This window comes from Pongo pygmaeus, chromosome 1 (genome assembly GCF_028885625.2).
Source record: "Pongo pygmaeus isolate AG05252 chromosome 1, NHGRI_mPonPyg2-v2.0_pri, whole genome shotgun sequence".
NCBI lineage: Eukaryota > Metazoa > Chordata > Mammalia > Primates > Hominidae > Pongo > Pongo pygmaeus.
Window position 1 is genome coordinate 40,448,867 of NC_072373.2, and position 7,159 is coordinate 40,456,025.

Here is a 7,159-nt window from a genome sequence, read left to right on the forward strand (position 1 = left end):
TCACACTGTAGAATAATAGGAGATACTTTCATGGCCATTGTTGAAGATGCAACCAGCCACAAGTAACTTATAGTTTAGTAGGAAAGTTAGACATGTAAATGGATCAATTCAAGAAAGGGTTATAGTGCTATTAAAAAACAAAAAGGACTTGTTGAATACAGCAAAATACCTGGTCAATCATGTCGGGAGAAAATTAGGTCAGAAAATGGTTAAAGGAGGCAGTGCCTCAAAGTTGGTAAGTGATAGTGGTACACCTCTTGGTGAAAGTAGTTGAATATTGGATTTTTAAGGAGTAACTTACATAAAACACCCTTCTATCAGTAACACATATACAGTACTTAAAACATATCTTATGTTAAAGAAAAAAAATAACACCCAAAACCCAGAAATCCACTGTATTTTCCAATGCCTTTCAAAATCCCTTTGCTAGTTGGGGAATGAACTTGAGATAAGGTGAGAACACCTGAAAAATGGTGACCTCCCTGGGGCTGGAATGAACAAAGGGCAGGATTAGAAATTACACTGTAATTTTTGCCAGGCCACACCACCACAACAACCCTTGACCTGCATAGGAGCTGCTGAAGCTGTGATGGGCCCGCAGGAGAATGCTGCTCAGACACTTACCTTACAGGTAAGCTCAGAAACTTACCTGTCCTCTCTCAGGCACATCTCTAGTCTCACAGAGCAGATGTGTCCCAAGGATCACCCAACCCAAGTTGCTATAAGCTTGATGTGTTGTCTGTTCTCCCCAGGTCTTGGGACTTGATAAAATGATGGATTTGTTGAGGCTTTAGGGGTTGTTTCCCCAGGGATTCAAGCATTTTCTGACTTTATTTAAGGCTAAGGTCAATCTCTGCAGCTTTGAAGTAGCACAAAGGCAATAAGAGAGTGTCCAATGTTCCTAGAGAGGAGAGAGGCAGAGAATGTGTGCATGAACGTCCCCTAAAGCAAACTGGAAAACCTTTTCCATGTTTTATTTATTTTGTGTTATTAAAGGAGCATCACTGTGTCATCCGTGCTGAGCCAGAGCTTCTAATTCAGTGGAAATGAAATTCCAACCCAGTGTGTGCTTAACTTCCCCAGCACAGTAAATCCATTTCTCTTTTTGTCTCTGTCTCATCTCCCCTTTTGTAGTGAAGAGATGTGCAGTACAGCGATGAAGTCTGTCAGTGGGAAACCACTCTGGCAATTTCGGAGTGATGTCTGAAGAAATGAATTGAGCAGGCTTGCCTGGGGTGGAGACACAAGAAAGACCATGCTTTTATAGGCACTGCTGGGTTTGTGATTTGTTGTGTGCTGCCTATCTATGCAGATTCTTTTCTGTTCCAACACATGAAGAAAAACATGCCCAGTCAGATGCTCCCGGCTTATCACTCCATATCAACCCAGAAGCAACACAGGTTTTCAATTTCTCCATTTGCAAGTGCAGTTGAAAATTGGCAGAGGTTGCTATGTAGGGATAAAATGAACAGTGGTGCAGTTTGGCCTCTACAGATAGAGATAGCATCCATGAGGTTGTGGGGCAGGAGTGGGATAAAGAATCTGGGAATCATCTCACCCATATTTGATTGCTGGAAGCTCTGGTAAGCCATATTATGCTATTCCTTTCTGCACTTAGGCTAGCTCTCTTTTGCTTCTGAGCATTTGCCCATGTTATCTGCCTCTACTTAGAACTCTCTCTAGTCCCCCCATGATATCCCGTCTTCTTCCATGATCCTGTTTCATCTTTCTTTCTTATTTTTTTAGAGATAGAGTCTCATCCTGTCACCTAGTCTGAGTGCAGTGGCATGATCATGGCTCACTGAAGCCTCAAACTCCTGGACTCAAGCCTTCCACCTCAGCCTCCCTAGTAGCTGGGACTACAGGCATGTGCCACCATACCTGGCTAGTTTTATTTATTATGTTGTATGTATGTATGTATATATGTTTTTAGAGATAGGGTCTTGCTATGTTGCTCAGGCTGGTCTCAAACTCCTGGGCTCAAGGGTTTCTCTCACCTTAGCTTCCTGAGTAGGTAAAATTACAGGTGTAAGCCACCACACCCTGCTTTCCTCTTCATCTTTCCAACTTTAGCTTGCCCAGTTTCCATTTTGATGTCACCTCTAACTGAATGCCTTCCTTTCCCTGTTAATACTTGATTTGGCCCCTCCCTCATTGTGCTTCCTTAGTCCCTGAACTTATTTTCAACACAAACTTCTCATGTAGTATTATAATTTCCTTTTTTTCTTATTTGATTCCCTCACTATATTGTAAGGTATGTGAGAGCAGGAAACCTATTTTTCTCTGCTGTTCTGTTTCTATGCACCTACTACAATACCTACCACAGTGCAGATGCTCAAAAATTATGAATTAATAAGGTAAGAAAATATAAGTTAGATCCTTTGTCCCACTCTTGCTCCCCCACTTCACAGATACTATCTCTATCCATAACGGCCAGTCTGTACCATTGTTCATTTTATCCCCACGGAAGCCTCTGTCAACTTTCAATTGCACTTACAAATAGAGACATTGAAACGTTATATGTAAATTGAAGTAATAGGTAAATATGTGATTAGAGTTCAAATGGGTCAGTCAAATAATGAAAAGGGAATAAGGTTTTATACCAACCAGATTTGAAAACAGAAAATATAATGCATATTAGTCAGCTCAGGCTGCTGTAATAAAATGCCATAGACCAGGTGGCTTAACAACAGATACTTGTTTATCACAGTTCTGGAGCCTTGGAAATCCAAGATCATGGTAACAGCAGATTCTCTTTCTGGTGAGAGCTCTCTTGCTGGCTTGCAGATGGCTGTCTGCTCATTGTATCTTCACATGTTGGAGACAGAGAAGCAAGCTGTTTGGAGTCTTTTTTATTTATTTATTTTTTTATTTTTAGAAGTAAGGGCACTGATCCCACTATAGGGACCCAATCCTCATGACCTCATCTAAACCTAATTACCTCTCAAAGGCCTCATTTCCAAATACTATCACATTGGGGTTTAGGGCTTCCAAACAGGAATTTTGCACAGTAACAGTAACAGTGAGATCTTGGTGAAAGTTTTACGTACACTTAGAAGACAGCAATATTATAATAGTAGGATATTTTTAGAAAGAAATACATCAGTTGGAATCAAAAACTCTATAATATATGAAATTGACTCTATAATCATACTTCTGGCAATATAACCTAAGAAAATAGTCTTAAAGAAGGAAAAAGCTGTGTACGTGAAGAGTCTTCATTTTAGCATTGTTTTCAATACTGAGAAATTGGAAACAATTTGAACAGTATAGGAATGGTTAAATAGATGACAATATCATGCACTATAATACTATATTATGCAGCCATTAAAATGATAGATTTGAGGCTTATTTTGTAACACAGAAAATATTTATTGTGTAATTTTAGGTTAAACAATCCAATTGTACCTATACTATGGTTTAAATTATATAAAATTATGTTTTTGAATGCACAAGGTCCGAATAGGAATAAATGGAAATAGCTGTACTTACTGGCGTGGTTGGATTTAGAGCAATTTTAGCATTCTTTTGGCTTTTTAGAACTATAATGCAAGACTTTAAAATGATATTTTGAAAGAAAGATCCTGAAGAAGCTACTGAGAACTGAGTCATAAGGCTGATGGATTCTTCTTTCAAAACGTCTTCCTGGCTAATGGGTACAGAAATCTCCTTTCACTCCTCTCAACATGGAAACCTCAAGATTAAATGAGAAAGATCTAGTATGTGGGTGTTTGAATGATTTTTTTCTTCAATTTTTACCTTCTGGTGAGATCACCTACATGTTGGGAGCATATCTTCCCATTGTCAAACAATTGTTTGTCCAAATACAAGAATCTGTGAATTTGCAAAGGCGATTATTACATCGCCAACCATGGATTGGCTACAGAGCCCCATTTTATTGCTTCCTAGTTGTTCACAAAGGTATTTTTGAGCACAAACCTGCACTTTTTCTAAACCGTCACTCAAGAAAAGAATATATCCGGGACATTTTTATCTACATTCATTTGAATGTAGCATGATCTGTCTGACCAGGAGCATGTGAGGCAACTTGGGATGATGGAAAGATGGAGTCTTGGTGGTAGACAACCTAAGTTTATTTATAGGACCATGGCCAAGTTAGGCAATCTTTCTAGGTCTTGATCTCATCTGAAAAATTTGGAGGCAAATCACTATCTTATGTGATTCTTATAAATGAGATAATCTGTGTAACACACTCAGTTTAATATCTGCCATACAGAATCCTCTTCTTCAGTTTAACAGACCTTGAACACCAACCATATTCCAGCTGACTGGGACATGTAGCCAATCAAGCCAGCTTACCCCTTCACACAGACTGCTTTGTGCTCATGAAAAAGCCAGGATCACTTTTATGGCTAAATTGCAGTCACACTGTTTGTGAATACAATACTGAGAGACTGGGACCCCTTAGGGGACTATTGCCTACAGCGAGTGACTGTATGACCTATCAGAGATTAGAGATTCAGATACAGTCTTCCTTAACCCAGTGAGAAACTCACAGGAGAGAGTGCTGCACCCTGTAAGTGAGGCAACAGCAGCATTTACAGAGGCAAAATGTGCAGTTAACAGAATATAGACAATTAAACCCATGTCTCATTGACCTAGCTTTGTCTGCATTCTGGGACTGTTCTCTTTGTAGCAGTGACTTTAGTTCTGGTCAGAAGTACTTTCATCATTAAACTACCAAAAGAATAGTTTTTTTCTCTAACTCTTTTCTCACTGTTTGCATAATAAAGGTATTTTTTTGATCGGCAAGTGATCTTATGAAAGAATGTAATAGGAGATCAAGGAAGTCTAATTTTAGTCTCTCTCCCCCAGAGACTCTGTGTGACTTGGGGACATATAGCTGAAGTTTTCTGTTTTCCAATCTTCGTGTTTTAAACTGTTTTAATAATTCCACAAGATTCCTATCCACAAATAATTCCACAAGGAAGAAAGGAGAGCACCTCAGGAAGCCTGGTGAGCTTGGAGGAAGAAGAATGCTATGGAATCTGTAGTCCCGCAGATCTGCGCACCAGGGCGGTCTGCACATTTTTGCTGATCTCTGACCTGGACTACATCCATGCGCTGTAAACATATTTACCTCATTAAACAAAGTTTGGTTTTTGGCCATCACTTCAAATTCATCACAGTCATTTTCCAGGCCTCTACCCTCGCCAAAAAAAAAATCACAATCAGTTCCTTCTCCAGCATCCTGTCTACTGAGGACACTGAAACCCACAAAGTCATTGTCTACTCATTTTGCTTCCTGATCGCTACCTTCCTACAGCATCTGACATCATTTTCTGAAATGTATGTGGCCTCTTTTCCCCTTCCACCGTTTTTACCCTCCTGGAGGTCATATCAGTTCTCCCCAGGAATTCTGTCAGAGACCCTATAGTCTGCATTTTCCTCTCTTCGACCCACAGCAGCATACACTTCTTAATGCTTATTTTGTCCTGGTTGTCTTCTGATAGTAAAAACTCTGCTCACTTTTCACTTTGTGTGTGTGTGTGTGTCTGTGTGACGGAGTTTGCTCTTGTCACCCAGGCTGGAATGCAGTGGCACGATCTTGGCTCACTGCACCCTCTGCCTCCTGGGTTCAAGCGATTCTCCTGCCTCAGCCTCCCGAGTAGCTGGGATTACAGGTGCCCGCCACCATGCTCAGTTAATTTTTGTATTTTTAGTAGAGACGGGGTTTCGCCATGTTGGCCAGGCTGGTCTTGAACTCAGGTGATCTGCCCTCCTCAGCCTCCCAAAGTGCTGGGATTACAGGCGTGAGCCACTGCGCCTGGCCACTTTCTGTTTCCTCTTGCATCAAGTCTCATTTTCTCTCCCTGACTCCTAAGAATCTTTGCAGCTCCTTCATCCCAGGCTTTTCCCAATCCAGCCACACCCTGCTCCCCAGCTACTGCAGTACCACTTCTCTTTTCTGAACAATTTTCCACCTCTCTGCCTCATAACTTTTTGGTCTGGTCCAATACAGTGTCCCAGAACTGCCTTTCAGGCCTGAGCTGCTTTCTTTGCCACGATTTTCCTTTCATGCTGCTGGTTCTGGGGACTCAGGTGGCGTTTTTTTCATCTTTTAAGAGCAACACCCTCTCTCCGGGAAGTAAAAAGTTAGACAGTGTTTTCAGAGGCTTGCTCTCTGATCCATCACTTCCCTGTCTGTGATTATTTCTTTGTTATGATTTCTGAAAGCGCTTCGTGCAAACCTCCCTCCTTGGTTGTGCAGATAGAGTCATAAAATCAACTCTCATGACAACTTGGAAAAATTAATCTTATTTATTTTATCTATAACTCCTGCAATTTTCCTCTCTAGCCTCCAACTTGCAGAACAGGAAGAAAAAAATAAATTCTTTTCAGTCTAAGGTGGTCTAGAAAAGCAACAGCGCCAGGACTACAGCTCCTTGACCAAGCTTCCCACCCTGTTAGTATGGCTGGGATGCTGATTGTTCCAGGGGCAATTTAAGGAAAACAGGGACTAGAGGCAGAGGGTCCTCCTGCTCCATGTATATGCCCCATCCTCATGATCTGATGTGTCTGTGCATTCCAAGCCTAAGTTCAGAGAGTGGAAACACAAAGATGCCCATGGTCACACTGCTCACCTCCTCCCTCCCCCTTCTCTTTGCTATCCCTTTGCCATTCAGTGGCCTCATGTGGGAAACTTTCCCCCTTTTTTGGACACTTATACCTTTTATGGATGTTCAGCGTCTTTGAACAGCATTGCTTCTTTGTTTCCCTGCTCATCCCCCTCTACATTTCCCACCTTCTGTCCTCAAATGTAGAAGCCAGAACTTGTTTTGTAGTCTCCCTTATGGCCTGTGACCTAGACTCAGTTATTAGAGGCACCATCAGTGTGAAACCTGGATTTAGAAGACAGGTGTGGAGAAGGAGGTGCTCTCTGCCATGGTTTCCCGGTCAATATGGGCGACAGAGCAGAGAGCTACTGAGTCACAGAGGTCCGGGTGTACTTGCTGGCTCTTCTGCTCCATGGTAGCAGAATCACTCTTAATGTGCATTCTGGTGGTATGATTTACAAGTTGTTCGTGGAGATGCTGCTTCTGAGCCTGATTCTCTGGCTTGTCGGACAATTTTGTAAACTATCTAATATTCTTTAATACTTCTGCTTCAAGTGGCCAGAGCATTTTCACTCTAAATA

The 7,159-nt window shown here is 41.4% G+C and overlaps 1 long non-coding RNA gene across 1 annotated transcript; it reads right to left on the reverse strand.

Moving 5' to 3' along the window:
• Positions 1–958: 958 nt before the first annotated feature.
• On the reverse strand, positions 959–3,789 carry LOC129011468 (uncharacterized). The gene is made up of 2 exons (XR_008493391.1): positions 3,493–3,789; positions 959–1,230 (listed from the first exon to the last, which is right to left on the reverse strand). It is a non-coding gene; the product is annotated as an uncharacterized LOC129011468 (long non-coding RNA).
• Between the last annotated feature and the right edge of the window lie 3,370 nt (positions 3,790–7,159).